Source organism: Chiloscyllium plagiosum, unplaced genomic scaffold (genome assembly GCF_037043375.1).
Source record: "Chiloscyllium plagiosum isolate Xiang-an unplaced genomic scaffold, Cpla_swu_hap1 HiC_scaffold_27, whole genome shotgun sequence".
Classification (NCBI taxonomy): domain Eukaryota; kingdom Metazoa; phylum Chordata; class Chondrichthyes; order Orectolobiformes; family Hemiscylliidae; genus Chiloscyllium; species Chiloscyllium plagiosum.
The window spans coordinates 25,713,103-25,731,725 of NW_028270165.1; the positions used below are offsets into that span (position 1 = coordinate 25,713,103).

At 44.2% G+C, this 18,623-nt stretch overlaps 1 long non-coding RNA gene across 3 annotated transcripts in view; it reads right to left on the reverse strand.

Moving 5' to 3' along the window:
• The window catches only part of LOC122543512 (uncharacterized), a 36,007-nt gene extending 20,708 nt beyond the window's left edge, over nt 1-15,299 (reverse strand). For 2 of the 3 annotated variants that reach the window (XR_015751226.1, XR_015751225.1), the window contains exons 1-3: nt 14,549-15,299; nt 10,617-10,723; nt 480-589 (exon numbers count right to left, since the gene is read on the reverse strand). This is a non-coding gene — a long non-coding RNA (uncharacterized LOC122543512). The remainder of the gene's footprint in view (nt 1-479; nt 590-10,616; nt 10,724-14,548) is intronic. The other variant, XR_015751227.1, reaches the window with a different exon arrangement.
• Nucleotides 15,300-18,623: the final 3,324 nt, after the last annotated feature.

The window sequence follows — 18,623 nt, forward strand, 5'->3', positions numbered from 1 at the left end:
CACACAACTCCAAAGCGGTCTTGTTTAGCGAAGCAGCACTCACAGGGACCACTCTGACTCGTGCAGTGAAGCTCCATGGGAGCTCGGGGAAGAGTCTCCCATTTCTCAATATAACCCTTAATAACCCTCCAGACTTCACACAGAATTCTGCAGTTTCTGGATCAACAGAGAGTTGTCGGGATCTGGAACATCCCAGCAGAAGGGGTGCTGGATTGCAAATTCATAACAAATTTAAAAATGGGAATTTGCAGCTCTTTAGAGAATGAGAAACTTATAGGCTCTAATCGTGAAGTGTGAGACTGGGAGTAAATATAACAGTTTGTCCCAAGAGATGAGGTGTTACCTGTATAAATCTGTGCCCCGGCCCCCGTCAAGGCAATATCTCCTTCCTCAGCTGCAGGGCCCAGACACAGGAGCCTGAACAACTTGCTGTGTTTTGAATTACAACCATTTTGGAAATATTTTTCCCATAGACAAACCTTTTTCCTTCCACAGTAAACGCCAATAATATTCAGGTCCTGATGGCTCTGCTGACTCTGTCAGAACGTGTTTTGAGATCCTGGAGTGCAAATTATTCTCAATTAATATCCTGCAAAAGAAGTTCACGAAAATGTACTGTCAGTCCAAAGCAGAAACCTCGAAATGACAATCATTTATCTTGGTTTAAATTGGCTGCATTCGAATCCTCAAACCCCAGCAGCACTCCCCTTGCATTAGGAAACCTGTGCATGCATACACCTGTCAATCAGCTGGGCCCCATTGTGAGGTAAGTGATGGGATCCTCTCTCTCCCTGCCCTGGGATGAGCTTCACCATTCACAGTGAATGGAACAGTATCACAGAGCACTGGGGTTGAGGTCCATTCAGCCCATTGCAGCTGTACTCTCTCACAGTCATACAGCATGAAACAGACCCTTCGGTCCAACCAGCCCACGCCGACCATGTTCCCAAACTAAACTGGTCCCATCTGCCTGCTTTTGGCCCATACAGCTCCAAAACTTTCCCATTGGTGTAAATTTATCAACATGTAATTTATAAACATTACGACCGGGCATACATCCACTTCTCCCTCACATTTCACACATGAATCACCTTGTTTAAAAAAAAATACCCTTCCTCTCCTTTTTAAAATATTTCCTCTCGCCTTAAAAATGTGCTTCCCTAGTTTTGAAGTCACCCACCCAAGGGAAAAGACTTTTGTTACTCACTTAATCTATTCCCCTCATTTTATAAACATCAATTTGGTCACCCCTCAACCTCCTACGCTCCAGTGGAAAAAAAAAATCCAGCCTTTTCAGTCTACTCCAGGCAACATGCCGCAAAATCTTTTCTCAACCCTCTCCAGTTGAACAATATCATTTCTTCAACAGGAGACTGGAACTGCACACAGTACTCCAGAAGAAGCCTCAGCAATGTCCTCTGCAACCGCAACAGGACTTCCCAACTCTTGTACTCAAGGGACTGAACAATGAAGGAGAAAGTGAGGTCTGCAGATGCTGGAGATCAAAGTTGAAACTTTATTGCTGGAACAGCACAGCAGGTCAGGCAGCATCCAGGGAACAGGAGATTCGACGTTTCGGGCATAAGCCCTTCTTCAGGAATGAGGAAGGGCTTCCTGAAGAAGGGCCTGTGCCCGAAACGTCGAATCTCCTGTTCCCTGGATGCTGCCTGACCTGCTGTGCTGTTCCAGCAATAAAGTTTCAACACTGAACAATGAAGGCATGCATACTAAACCCCTTCTTAACCAGCTGTGATACAAACTACAAAGAATTATGTACCTGAACCCCTAGGTCTCTCTATTATACAACACTATCCAGGCCCTACTAATAATTTGTATGTTCTATCTTTATATCCTTAACTCACACTTAACAAAATTAAACCCTCTCCCACTCCTCACCTCGTTGACCAATACCTCTTTGTAATCTTAGATTTACCTTTGATTTGCCTACCAAAGACGAGTCTTAAGTTCTGCGTTTCTTCGCCAAAGTGGCCTTTATTTAGAGTTCTATTGCCACATTTGTGGGAGAAGCCAGAGACACCCCAAATCTGCCTTTCACATGGGGCTTAATTGCCCTCTTAATCACAGCTGAGATCGGAAAGCCACTGAGCTCCCCAGTGAAATATATTTTTATACCCTTCGTTATAATAATGACATGCAACATTGATGTCATTGTTAGCCACATTCCCCTAAGCTGTACATACAATCCATGATCAATGATGGCAACTCGACGGACTGCCCTAGGTCCTCCCATAATCTCATGATGTTTATCAGATGTCTTCATCATCTATCTTTGGGGAGAAAGTGAGGTCTGCAGATGCTGGAGATCAGAGCTGAAAATGTGTTGCTGGAAAAGCGCAGCAGGTCAGGCAGCATCCAGGGAACAGGAGAATCGACGTTTCGGGCATAAGCCCTTCTTCAGGAATGAGGAAGGGCTTCCTGAAGAAGGGCTTATGCCCGAAACGTCGATTCTCCTGTTCCCTGGATGCTGCCTGACCTGCTGCGCTTTTCCAGCAACACATTTTCAGCTCATCTATCTTTGGGATCTTACAATGCTTCTGACAGTTTTATTTCTTCCCAGAGACTTACCAGCTGCACCACATTATATACCAATAACCCAAATACTTGCTTTTCACTAAGAAATCTTACACATTCTGTACTAACTTTATTAATAGTATAGCAGATTAGGAAGGATATTAATCTGTAACAATTGTTATAAAGCCTTTAAAATCAACTCTAATATAAAGTTAAATTGACACAGATGGCAAATTGAGAGCAACCCTCTTTCACTTGTTTGAGACATCAAACAACAGTCTCTCTGACATGCAATTGCAGTTTACGACCACTGCCATCTACGTGCTGTAAGCGGATTTTAATCTCAAATTTCATTTTTAAACAAATCTTTACTGTTTCCACTGTAAACATTTCACATTGCAAATGATCTTTTCTTTGTAAAAGCATCTGATGAGAGTGAAATTCAACCACTTTACAATTTTACCAAGCCAGTAAACAAAACTTTAAATTTCACAAAAAAATCACATTGTCACTCTAAATTTTGTAATCTGTCTTTATCAATCTTTCCTTGATCTTTGGATGTAGGAATTTGTCCAAATTATCTATATCTGCACTTAAGTTTCAGTTGTTTACCTTCCCAGTCATGACCTCTCTATTTACAACCTTTCTTCTATGTCAATGGTTTTTTGAAGGTCGTGTTTACACTAATTATTACTTTATCTTCCCTCAAAATGCATTGGGCCTCTTTACTGCTTATAAACATTTGCTCAAGTTTGTAACTAACTTTTTCACTCTAATTTGTGATTTGCATTTCTAATTTGACAATTACTTAAACATTTCAGAATACTGTACGATCAGGCTTTTCCTTCTACATTTTACTAAATAACAAACTTGGAACTTGGCTAAATTAGGCCTTGCAAAATGCCCCTTATTAGAATGCCTGGATGTTTAAAACTGCCCATTCACAGAAACTTGATTAACTTCCTTAATGTCTCTTCTGACGGAGAATTTCATTTTACCCAGACAATCTCATATGAAGACTACAAGTTGAGCTGTGAACATCTGGTGTCTGTAACTGTCAAACCCTTTCGGCCATTTTGTGTTAGTTTAAAAAAGCCCGAGCGGCCATTTTGTCAACTTAGCCATGGGTTGCTACAGCAACCTATTCACTATTTAATTTAATTATTATCTACAAATGTACTTACCATACTCTCTATATCTTCATCCAAATCATTCATATAAAAGAAACACAAATGGACCTCATACCAAACTCTGTGGAACACTACTGATCACAGGCCTCCACTGTGAAAAACAACCCTCCACCATCACCGTCTGTCTCCTACCTTAAAGCCAATGTTGTACCCAATTGGCAAGCTCTCCCTATGATGTAACTTTACTAATTAGATAACCATGCAGAACCTTGTCAAAGGCTTTAATCTAACCCTAGAAATCCTCCAAATCTGTCCCAATTTCCCTGCCATTTGCCCACAGCCCTCTTAATCTTTCATTTAAAAGTTAAATTCCAAATCTCTTTCGAGAATAACTGCTGAATCTCCATCCAGTTCAGACTGTTCCAGATCCTCAGAACATGCTGAATTCACCCGGCATTATTTGCTAAATATCTGAAACTTATATTCTGTGGTTATCAAACATTGTAACAACGTTAATATTTTCATTCTGTCTCTACAAATTAAATATCCTGGGAACAAATATACAACTCGAATAAATCATTGCTTAACCTTCTAAGCTGCAAGGACAATTATCTGAGCTTCTGCTAGCTCTCCACAAAACAGAAACCCACCATAATTTTAGGTTATGAACGGGGTGTGTTGATGGCTGCCCAGGCCAGTACTTATTCTCCATGTTTATCTGACTCGGACAAAGTGGTGGTGAACAACTTTCTTGAATTGCTGCAGTCCACGTGCTCTGAGTACACCACAGTACTGTTCAGACTATAATCTCCTGCAGCCTCACAATTCTTCTTATCTCTGTAATACCGTCTAGCATCACAATCCTCCCTACCTCTGCAAATATCTTCAGTCCATACAAAACGTCCCTACCTCTAATCTCATCCAGCATCACAAACCTCCCTACCACAGTAATCTCCTCCATAGCCCACAAAATTCCTTTTCTCTGTAATCTCCTTTGGCCTCACAATCCTTCTTCTCTCTATAACCTCCTCCAACCTCATAACCCTCCCCATCTCAAATCTTCTCCGGCCTCCCAAATCACTGAGATACATACTTTCGTCTAATACCATCCTAATGAGGATACTTAATTTTTATTTCTCTCCTTGATGGTGGCACTTTCAGATTCTTAGGTTGAGCTCCAGGATTTCCTCCCTCTCAACCTCATTTCCTCCCGAAAACATGGACCAATCATTTGCTGTCTCTTCTACTATCTCCTTCTCTGACCTGATTTCAAATGTTGCCTGCGATATTCCGATGTCAAGTATCTCGGACGTCTACGGCACAGGGAAAAATTTTGTGGCCGATCAAGTCGGTGCTAGTTAAAAGCAACCATTGAATTAGTCAAATCCTATTTTCCAGCACTTGGCTCATAGCCTTGCCCACTTTGGCATTGCAAATGTGCATCTAAACATGTCTTAAATGTTATCAGGATTTCTGCATCCACCACCCTCAGACACAGTAAGGTTCAGTGTTATTGTTACTGCATAATGACATTTCCCAGCATCTGGGCCTGTGCAAACCAGAGATCACCCAGACAGTGTAAAGGATGGTTCTAGGAATGAGGGATTTTAGTTGTATGATCGCATTTTTTTCACATTATTTGTTCAAGTGACATGGGTGTTGCTGATACATATCCAGAATATCCATCCACAATAGATAGAATCTCCTTCTGAATCTCTCCCCTCACCTGGGGTGTGGTAACCTTCAGGTTAAACCGTCACCAGTCATCTTTCTGTAAGGAACGAGCAACTGTCTAGTCTGGTAGGACAATGCTGGCTTTACATTTTACGATCATGCCACTATGCCTTGGTGGTGGAGAGAGGGAATATTGAAAGCGGTGAATGAGACAGTGCTTAGTCTGGAGCATGTTCACTTTCTTTAATATTACTGGGGCTTGCAACGAGGCAGGCAAGTACAGAATGTTCCAAAACAATCCTGATGTGTGCCGTATAGATAGCAAACAGGTATTGGGGAATCAGAGGTTCAAAAAAACTGATATTGTTCTCTTTGTAGCAAAGGAAATTGAGGGGAGCTTTGATGGAAGGATTTACAAAAGATTGGGATGATAAAACGTTTGTCAGCTGATCATAAAAGAATTACAGGACACATAGTCGATCTTTCCCAAAATCTTAAACTGAGAGAATGAGCTGATGAAAGGAAGAAATTTTATGCAGCGAGTGGGAATGAGCTGGAAGACAATACTCTCTCACACGATGCGGATATCCATGTCCTGATGAATTGAGTAATTGTCAGAGTTTGGTGTTACAATTCTTTTGAGATGAAACACAGAAAGTTACCACATTGTTGCCAAGGGTAATCAGGAATGGCAATGCAATGTTGTCCCTTATTTCAAGGGGCTTGAAGGATAAGAGTAAGGAAGTCTTACTGCAATTGTACAAAAGTGTTGGGAGACCACATCTGCAGTAATGTGAACAGCTTTGGACCACTTATGTAAATAAATATATCACTTCAATAGATGCAATTCAGAGATGATTCACTAGAATTATCCCTTTAACGGACAGTCTTTTAAGCAAAGGCTAAACAGGCTGGAAATCTACTCACCAGACATTGGAAGATTGAGAGGTGATCTCATCGAAAATTACAGGATTCTTAAGGGGTTTGACAGGGTAAATGCTGAGAGGATGCTTCCCTTCATGAGGCAGTTTAGGACCAGATTCTTGATCAGTCGGGAATGAGGGGGTTATGTTTCGGAATTGTCAAATTTAAGGCAACAAAGATACGTATAAGGGTTTCCGTTGCAAATGAGCCGGGGTGAAGTGATACAAGCAACATTTTACAGATTGAAATTTCTGTTCTTTGAGGTTGTGCACATCTGTGGTCAGACGCTCATCTTGAGGTCAGACATGAGAACAATACTGGGAATAGTGAGGAACGTTTGATGACTCTGGGTTTATACTCAGTGGATTTTAGAAGGCTGAAAGGGGAGCTAATTGAAACATAGAATACTAAATGGCCTGAACAGAGTAGATGTTCCCATTGGTAGGAGAGACTAGGACTCAAGGGCATAGCCTTCGAGTGAAGGCCTTTTAGAATGGAGATAAGGAGAAACTTCTTTATCCAGAGAGTGGTGAATTTATGGAATTTACTCTCACAGAAGGCTGTGGAGACCAGGTCATTGAGTATATTTATGAGTGAGATAGATAGGTTCTTGGGGATCAAGGTTTATGGGGAGAAAGCGGGAGAATGGGTTTGAGAAACCTATTAGCCATGATTGAATGGTGAAACAGACTTCATGAGCTGAATGTCCTAATTTCTGCTCCTATGTCTTATGGATTATAGATCAGCCTCAGACAGTTCCCAGCCAGAGGAATAGACTTGGTAGTAAGGGAAAGTAATTTGTAACAGTAAGAGAAGGCAATGGGATTAACCATCCCAGTGTTTCCTTGGAGAATATTTCTACTCATTGAGTACTGGAAGCAGTTTAGCAATTGAGTAACAGTGGAGCAATGGAGAGGGATGGTGGTGAGGTAGAGCTGGGCAATGTCAGTGAACATGTGAAAACTAACACGGTGCTTTAGGACGATGTTAATTTTCACATGTTCACTGACAATGCCCAGCTCTACCTCACCACCATCTGGAAGTATATAGATGAGAAACAGGAGGGACCAAGGATAGATCCTTGAGGGACACCAAATACAAGGACTTCAGAGAGGAAAGGGAGAATGGAAATGGTCTGTCATTTTCCAAGGATGACGAGGACAAAGTTATTTTTTAACAGAATAGGTGAGGAGGACATAACCAGGTAAAGAGAAACTGACAAAACGAGTAACAATCTCTGTGAACTGGCATGGGGCAAGAGACATGGTACAGGAAGAAGGTGAGGGTGAGAAGAAGACAGAGAGAACGCGAGAGACAGAGCATGAGAGAGAAAGAGAGAGCGAGAGAGAGAGACAGAGAGTTACAATGTTTGTACTTTAACCAGAATAAGCTAAGGGTCAAGATGAGCTCTGAGAAGGCTTGAAAATCAGGTTGCAAATTTAAGAGTAATTGAAGAGCCACATGCAAGGCAGTTTGGCCTGGTTGGCGAGTGGAAAGGACGGAAATATGAGAGGCAGCCGGTCAGTTTGTCTCAGTCCGAGGACAAAGAAAATTCAGGTGCCTCTCACACTTGTTTCTGGAGGGGAGGGTGGAGGAGACAGGATGATGGACAGTGTTTTGGAAGGAAATAAGAATGGTGCTGGTGATATTTAAAAATGAACAACAAACTGATTTATTTAACTTTTATCCAGAACAAAGTCTGGGTGTGAATCCCACCTCGGCAGATGATGGAATTGGAATTCAATTTAAAAAAAACTGGAAGTCAGAATGTACTGATTGCCATGGAAGCACTGCCAATCATCAGAAAAAGTCCTCAATATTGACTCCAGATCCCATGGAGGATCCTGGTTTCAGGTTAAACATGGGGAAGGAAACCTCCTACAGATTACCCATGTACCGTCCTCCCTCAGCTGATGAGCCAATACTCCTCCATGCTGAACACCACATGATGGGAACTCGGAAGGTGGCAATGACGCAAAATGTGGTAGATCTCAACATCCACCACCGAGTGTGGCTTGACAGCAGTACTCGAGCTAATGATCTCCTTAAGGACATAGCTCCTAGACTGGGTTTGGAGCAGGTGGTGGGAGGGAATCAACAAGAGGGAAAAACATACTTGACCTCATCCTTACCAATCTGCAGTTGCATCTGTCTGTAACAGTATTGATAAGAGTGACCATCTCACATTCCTTACAGAGACAAAGTCCCTCCTTCACATTCAGAGCATACGCCATTGTGTTGCCCAGCAGTATTACTATTCTAAATAGGTCAGAGTTGGAACACATCAGGCAACTTCGGACTGGAAATCTACGAGGATCCAGGTGGGCCATCAACAGTAGCAAAACTGTACTCAAAAACACAATCTGTAACCTCATGACCAGGTATATCCTCTATTCAACCGGTCTGTAGTTTTGCTATACCTTTTCACAAGTGGTACGGACAACAGGGTAGGAGATGGTATTATGGCTAGATTATTAATCCAGAAACTCAGCTAATGTTCTGGGGACCTGGGTTCGAATCACAGCAGATGGTAGAATTTGAATTCAATAACCAACAATGTGGAATTAAGAATCTAATGATCACCATGAAAGGTTGTTGATGTCAGAAAAAACCCATCTGATTCACTAATGTCCTTCAGGGAACAAAGTCTGCCATCCTGACCTAGTCTGGACTTAAAAATATATCACTGTTCCTTCACTGTCGCTAGGCCAAAACCCTGGAATTCCCTCCCTAACGGCACTGTGGATCAACCCACAGCAGGTGGACTGCAGCGGTTCAAGAAGATAGCTCACCACCACCTTCACAAGGGCAACTAGGAATGGGCAATTCATGCTGGCCCAGCCAGCGACACCTGCATCCCACAAAAAGGAAAGAACTTTTAAAAATGAAACTCACTGGAGGAGACAAATCAACAAATATCCCCACTCACATTGATGGGAGAGTCCAAACCATCTGTGCAAGGGAGAAGATGAAAGCACTTCCAAGAATCCTCAGACAGAAGTGCCAAGCGGATGATTCATCTCAGCCTTCTCCACAAACATCACAGACGCCAATCTTCAACCCAATTCGATTCACTCCACGTGGTATCAAGAAACAGCTGGAGACACTGGACACTGCAAAGTCTATGGGCTCTGCCAACATTCTGGCAATAGTATTGAAGATTTATGCTCTAGAACTTCCCACCTTCCAAGCCAAGCTATTCCAGTACCACTCCAGCATGGACATCTACGAATGTGGATTATGTCCAGGTGCACAAAAAGCAGGCCAATTCCAACCTGACCGATTACCACCCTATCTGTCTACTCTCGATCAGCACTAAAGTGTTGGAAAGTGTTCTCGACAATCGTATCAAGCAGCATCTGTTCAGCGGCATCCAGTTTGGGTTCCACCAGGTCCACTCAGCTCCTGACCTTGTTCCAGTCTTGATTCAGTTTGACAAATTAGCTGAATTCCAGAGGTGAGGTGAAAGTGTCTGACCAGTCCCACACCAAGACTGGTGGCATCACTTAACTCCACCCTAGTCTCAGCTCATCTGCTGAAATTCTCAGTCTCTAGATTAGAGTGGTGCTGGAAAAGCATAGCATGTCAGGCAGCATCCGAGGAGCAGGAAAATCAACGATTCGGGCAAAAGCCCTTCATCAGGACTAGGAAGTGCTTTTGCCCGAAACGTCGATTTTCCTGCTCCTCGGATGCTGCCTGACCTTCTGTGCTTTTCCAGCACCACTATTATCTAGAGTCTGGTTTCCAGCATCTGCAGTCCTTGTTTTTACCTTGCTGAAATTCTCATCCATTCCTGTCTCATCTTCAGGCATAAGTATCCAAACACACTCCTGGCTGACCTCCTACATACAACCTCCCTGTAATCTCCAGGATATCGAAACTCTGCTGCCCGTGTGCTCACTTGTTCACCCATCACCAAGTGTTCCCTGACGTACCAAGGCTCGTACTTATAGGCAACATATTCAAATTTTGAGCCTTGGCTAATTCCTAGCTGTAACTATCCTTTTCTCGCTGCATCACAAAACCTTTGAGACCTTGATGACTCATTTGGTTTCAGATTCCAGCAATGCACTTATTCATTGCTTCACCATTGGTGGCTGCTTCTACAGTTGTCACGGCAACACAGTCGAGAATTCCCACTGCAAACCTCTCAGGTCCATTTTCATCCTTTAAGATATTACTGAAAACCTGCTTATTTAGTAATGCTTTTGGTGACCTGACCTAATATATCTGTGCCCTCATGTCAAAGGTTCCTTGATAATATTTTTGTGAAAATAAAAATATAAATTATTGTTAATTTCAACATATATTGTCAACTCTTCACAAAAACTATGTGAATAATCTGAATCTCCTTACCTAACCACATTGTGAGAGTCCCTTCACCACATGAACTGCAGCAGAACAAGGAGGTCAAATATCACTTTCTCCACAGGCAACAGGACTTCAGCAATGATCACTGGTGACTGTGGAGAGAAAGAGAGTTAATGATTCATCAAGTGCAAACTCAATTACAGAAGGAAAACTGGTACAGAAGTTGACAGTCTGAAACAGACTCACGCTGGAAAAAGAATTACGTACTGTGAATGACATTATGCGATAATCAATTTGGTAAGACAGCAGCACATGGTCAGAGGGGGGTCAGCTGGAGAAAACTTGTTTACATGGTCTTGAAGGCAGCATTTGGTACACTTGCCTTCATTGGTCATAACATTGTGCGTAAGAGTTGGGATGTCATGTTGCGGCTGTGCAGGACATTGGTGAGGCTTCCTGTGGAATACTGCGTTCAATTTTGGTTGCCCTTCTATAGGGAGGACGTGTTAAACTTCAGAGGTTGCCAGGACTCAAAGGTTTGAGTTACAGGAAGGTTAAATAGGGGGAGGCTTTTTTTTCCCTGTAAACGAGACTGCGGGGTGACCCTATACAGATTTATAAAACCATGAAGGACATAAATAGGGTGCTTTTTCATCCTCAGAGTAGGGGAGTCTAAAACTGGAGGACAAAGGATTGAAGATGAGAGAGAAAGATTTAGAAAAGGATTTGAGAAGTAACTTTTTCATGCAAGAGATTACATGTATTGAACGGTCTGCCACAGTAAAGGGTGGTAGGTACAATTACAACATTGAAATGGCATCTAGATTGGTATATGCATAAGAAGGGTTTAGAGAGATATGGGCCAAATGCTGGCAAATGGAACTCCGTCGGGTTGTGATATTTGGTCAGTGCAGACAAGCTGGAGTGAAGGATCTGATTCCATGCTGTATGACTCCATGCAGAGGTCTGTGAAAGTAACATTAAAACAGTAAACAGTAGGGAAATACACCATTAGAGACTGAGGAAGTCAGGTAATGACAAGAGATGATCAGTGTGCACAGAGTTGCATCAGAGCAGTTTTAGTTGTTACAATTCCAGTTATATGGACACTGGACAAATAGAAATGCTTTATCAGGCCATAACCTTTAAAGCAGGGCTTCCTACAGTAAGTAGGAACAAATTACTCCAGATGGTGGAATCTGTACTGAAGAGACAAAAAAACCTTCAGATGCTGGAATACAAAGTAGACCAACAGGAGGCTGGAAAAAACACAGTACGCAAGGCAGAAGTCAATGTTTTGGGTATAACCCCTCCTCAAGAAAGGTGAAACGTTGGGTTTTCCATGCCCTGATGCTGCCTGGCTTGCTGTGCACTTCCAGGAGTCAAAAAACTGTGGTGCTGGAAAAGCACAACAGGTCAGGCAACATCCGAGGAGCAGGAGAGTTGAAGTTTCGAGCATAAGCTCGAAGGTTACTGTGCTTTTCCAGCACCACACTTTTTGACTCTAATCTTCAACATCTGCAGTCCTCACTTTCTCCTAATGCTCTTCCAGGAATCGAGTCTACAAGATTTGAAATGTTAGCTTACTTTCTCTCTCTCTCTCTCTCTCTCCATGGATGCTGTTTGATCCATTGTGATCTTCAGCATTAGTTGTTCCCTGCAGTGAGGCTACAATGGGTAACATGGAACTATGACAGAGTTCGTAGTATTTCGCCTCGAGTAAGTATCTGAAGTATAATAGCAGCAATTATGCTGCATAAAGCATGGGTTGCACTACACTGCCAGCTTCAACATCTCTCCGAGAAAAAATACACCCTCTCGGTCTGGTCTGGGGAAGAAACAAACATTGCTCTTGGCTTCAGTTTGCTCTTTGCAAATCCTCACCCACTGCCAGGAAGGCTGCGCATGCATCCCACTGCACCTTGCCACCTACAAAGTTGGCTAGACACAAAACAAAACTGCTGATGCTGGAATCCAAAATAGACACAGGAGGCTGGAGGAACACAGCAACCCAGGTGGAATCAGGAAGTAAAGAAGAAAATATATGGGTGTATCCCTTCTTCAGGACTGGGTGGGGAGGGGTGGGGTTGGGGGGATAAACAGGGTGGCAGCGTCAGGGTGATGAGGCGGAGACATGTGAAGACAGGCAGAGGGTACAACCTGGTTGGTCAATGGAAGGAATATTTGAGGAGAAAGTGAGGTCTGCAGATGCTGGAGATCAGAGCTGGAAATGCGCAGCAGGTCAGGCAGCATCCAGGGAACAGGAGAATCGACGTTTCGGACATAAGCCTTCCTAAAGAAGGGCTTATGCCCGAAACGTCGATTCTCCTGTTCCCTGGATGCTGCCTGACCTGCTGCGCTTTTCCAGCAACACATTTCCAGCAATGGGAGGAATAGACCTGGTTGGTGGCTGGGAGGAGTGGAAGGGAGGGGGAGGGACTGGGAAGGGAGGTTATTTGGAATTTGAGACGCACACCCTCTCTCATAGACTCCCACACACAGCCTTAGATCCCTTTACACTCACACACACCTCTAACAGACACTCATAACCCCTCAACCTCCCCCCACCCACCAAAAACACACCCACATGCAAACATACACATAAAAGTTTGTGGGGTGAATTTGTACTTGCAGAATTACATTTTATTTTGCTCAAAAACTGGATAAATCCATGTAATATTCTGTAAATCTGTTTTTTAGGTTAGAATCAGTCTGACCATTGTGGCACAGGCAGCTTCACAGGGAGTTAACACCTTCAATACCTTATCTGGGCCGACAAGACACTAATTGTTAAAGTGCACTTGAGAATGTAACTTTTTAAAAACGTTTTGCAATTTACAATATGAAACAACTGAAACCAACATGGTCATTCTAAAAGATGAGAGACTTAACACACAATCCGGATCTTTTTCAATGTATAATTTCAGTTACATCACACTGTAAACTTCTGCTATAAATTCTATGCCTTAAAATCTTATTCTCCACAACCACCCAATGAAGGAGCAGCACTCTTAAAGCTAATGCTTCCAGATAAACCTGTTGGACCATAACCTGGTGTTGTGTGGGTCTTAATATTCTGCCTTGGCAGTCTACAGCCCACAGAACTCAACCTGGTGTTATATGACTTCTGACTTTGTCCACCCCAGTCCAACACTGGCACCTCCACGTCATGATTTTCCAGGAAAACATCTCCTGACTTGTCCATCTGAAATTCAGCCTCACCCCTTATTCACTCCAATTAATTGGAACAGCCACGCACACTTAGTCTGCCAACACCACATTTTCTTTCTATTGTGTTGAAAACCACACAACACCAGGTACAAGCTTTTGAAGCACTGCTTCTTCGGCAGATAGCTAGTTCTGTGCCTATCTGCCACACTAGCTACCTGACAAAGGAGCAGCATTCCAAAAGTTTTCCAAATAACCTGTTGGACTATAACCTGGTGTTGTGTGATGTTTAACTTTGTCCACCCGAGTCCAACACCGGTACCTCCAAATCATATAATGTCCCTCCGCATCCCCCGAATCCCTCTCCAACGTCATCCCCTCTTCCCTGCCACCAACCAGATTCACTCCTCCCATTAACCAACCAGGTCATACCCTATACCCATCTTTACCTATCCTCACCTCACCACCTCCTTTATCCACAGCTCCACCTACACCCACACCCAATCCTGCAGAAGGGCTACACCAAAACTGTCACCTTCTCCACCTCCTGATGCTACCTGGTCTGCTGTGTTCTCCAGTCTCCTGTCGGTCTACCAACAAAGTTGGCTTCAGTTCATATAACAACAGGTATTATCTTAGCTCAGACAACATATTAACAGTGTGAACTTAAAATCTGTTCCAATGTTGAGTCAGTCTTATTTTCGAAAGTGGGACTTACAGAATATTGCATGGATTTATGCAGTTTTTGAGGAAAAAATAAAACGCAGCTCTGCAGATACAGATCCACCCCATAAATTTGCATGACTTACCTTGAGATAACACCAATTGTTAGGTAAACTGAAGACACCTTGAGGATGTGAGTGAAAAGCGAGTTCTCGAATTTGCATTGTAGAGAGCCCAAGCAAACATTTCCCATCCTAAAAGATGCAAGACTTAATCTAAGTTTGTTTACTATATCATTACAACTCTGTGACACATTTGCTATAAATTCTGTATCTTCTGGTCCTGCTGCACAAGCAACACTCCAAAAGTTAGTGTTTTCAAATAAACCTGTTGGTCTATAACTTAGTACTGTGTGACTGCCAACTGTGTAGGTGGACAGGCTGCAGACATGATGTGCAGGAGCTGGGTGTTGGACTGACGTAACAATCAAACTACAAACTTAGGGGCCGGGCAAACGTCTGACGGACGACTGCCCCTAATAAAGATGGCGGCAGTTGGCAGCCGAGAACATGTCTGGCGGATCCCGGCCCCCAATAAAGATGGCGACAATTGGCAGCCGGGGAGATGTCAGGTGATCAGTGCCCCCAATAAAGGTGGCGACGATTGGCAGCTGAGTCCATGTTGGCCGGGTCCTGCCCCCAATAAAGATGGCGGCGACGGCCCATTGCCTACGAGACCCCGAACTCTGCAGGCATTTTTTTCCCTTTTCGTTGCAAATACGGGGACTTAGATTTCGAAAATCGAGTGCACCAAAGTTTCTCAGCCCACACAAGCTCTACTTATCTCCGCTCTGTCCCGATACGTCCTTCTTTACCGGTTCACACGCGCACTCACGGATCAGTCCCAACGGTTCCTGCCTCGGCGCGAGGACGGTCACGTGGCTCGCATCACCCCCGCCATTCGTTCCCATTGGTTGGATGGCCAGCCTCCCGCCCCCATGACGCGTCGGAGGGCCAGGTGCGGCCCCTGGGCTCCAATTGGGCCAGACGCACGTCATTCAGCCGCCCCCGCCACCCCATTGGTGAACGGGAGAGTGCGCGGTGTGTTGCCTGGGGTGGACAAAGTTAAAAATGACACAACACCAGGTTACAGTCCAACAGGTTTATTTGAGGGTCAGGGTCGACCTTTTCTTAGAATGCCTACCAGTGTGGAAACAGGCCCTTCAGCCCAACCAGTCCACACCCACCCTCCAAAGAGTAACCCACCCAGACCCACTCCATCCACCTATATTGACCCCCGACTAATGCACCTAACCTCCACTTCCCTGAACACCATGGAGCAATTTAGCATGGCCAACCCACCCTGACCTGCACATCTTTGGATTGTGGAAGGAAACCCACACAGACGAGGGGAGAACGTGCAAACTCCACACAGACAGACAGTCGCCTGAAACTGGAATGATGTGTTGGCTTTCATTAGCAGGGGTATATGAGTCTAAGAGCCGCACAGTTATACTGCAGCGCAAAAGACGAAAGAGCTGTGGTTAGACCGTACTTGGAATATAGTGTTCAGTTCTGGTCAGCTCATTGTAGGGAATGATGTGGAAGCTTTAGAGAGGGTGCAGAGGAGATTTAGCAGGATGGACGGCATGTCTTATGAAGAAAGGTTGAGGGAGCTCAGGTTTTCTTATCGGAGTGAAGAAGGATGAGAGGTGACTTGTTAGAGGTGTACAAGATGTTGAGAGGCATAGATAAAGTGGATAGCCAGAGACTTTTCCCCATGGTGGAAACATCTGTCATGAGGGGGCATAATATTTTAGGTGATTGGAGGAAGGTTTTGGGGAGATTTCACAGGTTGGTTATTTACACAAAGAGAATTGGGTGCGTGGACTGCACTGCCAGCAGTGGTAGTAGAGTCAGGTACATTTTAGACATTTAAACGACGCTTGGATAGGCACATGGAAGATAGTGCGATGAAGGGTATTGTAGGTTAGTCTGATCCTACAGTAGGCAAAAAGGTTGGCACAACATCAAGGGTCAAAGGGCCTGTCCTATGCTGTACTGTTCTATGTTCTATCTCATGACCCCCTCTTTGCTTGCCCGAATTCCTTCTTCAGTACACTACTGTGTCCCTATACACCTCTAGGGATTCCCTAGATCCCAGCTGCCTGTATCTATGGCATTCCTCCTTTTTTCTGGTCAAAGCCTCAATATCTCTTGTCATCTACTGTTCCCTATTCCTGCCAACCTTGTCAATCACGCTCACAGGGACACATAGACCTTGAGCTCTCACTATCTCACTTTTAAAAGCCTCCCCCACTTGCCGGAGGTCCCTTTATCTGCAAACAAACTACTTCAATCCCAAAGTGCTCCCCACTGTCACCTCCGTCATCTGTCCTCCCTATTTCCCAAAAGTAGGTCGAGTTTTGTCCCTTCCCGAGTAGGACCCTCCAAATCCTGATTGGGGAAACTCTCCTGAATGTATTTAACAATTCTACCCCATCTAAGCCTTTAACACTCTGGCTGTCCCACTATGTTAGAAGAATTAAAATCCACTACAGTGACAACCCTACTGCTCCTGCAAGTCTCCCAAACTCCCGAATATTTGTTCCTCTAATTCCCGTTGACTATTTGGGGGCCGATAGTACAACCCCAATAATATCATCATACCCTTATTTCTTAGCTCCACCCACGAAGTCTCACTGGATGTTTCTTCTTTATTTAATTCTGATTACTGCTGTGATACTCGTCTTAATCAAAAATGTAACCACCCCTCCCCTCTTTCCACCACTTTTGTCCTGCCTAAAGTACTTGTACCCTGGCACCTGAAGCTGCTAGTCCTATCCCTCCCTTAGCCATGTTTCTGTAATGGCTATAATATCCCAGTCCCACATACCTATCCATGCCGAGTTCATCGGCCTTACCCGTCAGCCAGGAGAAAGTGAGGACTGCAGATCAGTCGAAAGTGTGGTGCTGGAAAAGAAAAGAAGAAAAAATATTTCGGGCATAAGTCCTGATGAAAGGCTTATGCCCGAAATGTCAATTCTCCTGCCCCTCAGATGCTGCCTCACCTGCTGTGCTTCCCTTACCGGTCAGCCATCTAGCATTGAAACAGATGCAGTTTAATCCAACAGGCATTTCTTACTCCTTGTCATGTTCCAGCCTGACCTGCCTCCTCACTTTACTATTTCTGATTACTGCATCTTCTCCACTGCATCAGCCTTGTACTTGCCTCCCCGCTGTTGAGGTTCCCACCTGGCAATCTAGTATAAACCCTCCCTTGTAGCACTAACAAACTTGGTCACCGAGGTATTGGTCCCCCTCCAGTTCAGGTGCAAACCGTCCCTCTTGAACAGGTCACCTCTGCCCGAGAAAAGATCCCAATGATCTCAAAATCTGAATTCTTGGCCCCTGCACCAATTCTTTCTCCAAGCATTCATCTGCCATATCCTGGAGCTTACCACTGTTGAGGTCCTGGTTTTTAAACTTTATTCCTATCTCTCTATAATCAGTCATCAGGACCGCATCCCTATTTCTACCTATGCCACTTGTGCCAACATGCACAATGACTTCTGTCTGCTCACCCTCCCTCTTGAGTACAGTCTGCAGTTGCCCTGGCACCTGGGAGGCAACACACCATCCTGATTCCCATTTGTGAGCAAAGAATCTCCAGTCTGTCTCCCCTCCCCTCCCCAACTATTGAGTCTCCTATCACGAAAGTCATGTTTACTTTTTCCCTTTCCCAAAGTGTCCTAGAGCCAGTCGTACGGCCACTGAACGGGCTGCTATTTTCCCTGAATGGTCATTGTGAGCCCCCCCCCCGCCCCCACCACCACCAACAACAGTATCTAAAATGGTGTACTTGTTTGAGGGGAATGGTTATGGTGGATTCCTGTCTCCCTGCCTCCCACATCCCATGTTGGGCCCAAGTTTCTCAGGAGCCACAGGGATTGGGTTGGTGGATTTTGGAAATGGAAAGCAACACGTCAAGAGCTTGTGGGATCTGTTCACCTCATTGGCATTTTGTCTGTACCGAACATGTCTCGAATTGAAATGATTTGAAGTGAAGAGACAGATACGCACTAAGAAGTTTGATAATTGAGTAGCAGTGGAGCAATGGAGAGGGACACTTTTGAGGTAAAGCTGGGCATTTGTCAGCATACATGTGAAAACTAATGCAGGGCTCTTGGAAAATGTTACCTCCTGGCAGCACGTTGATGAC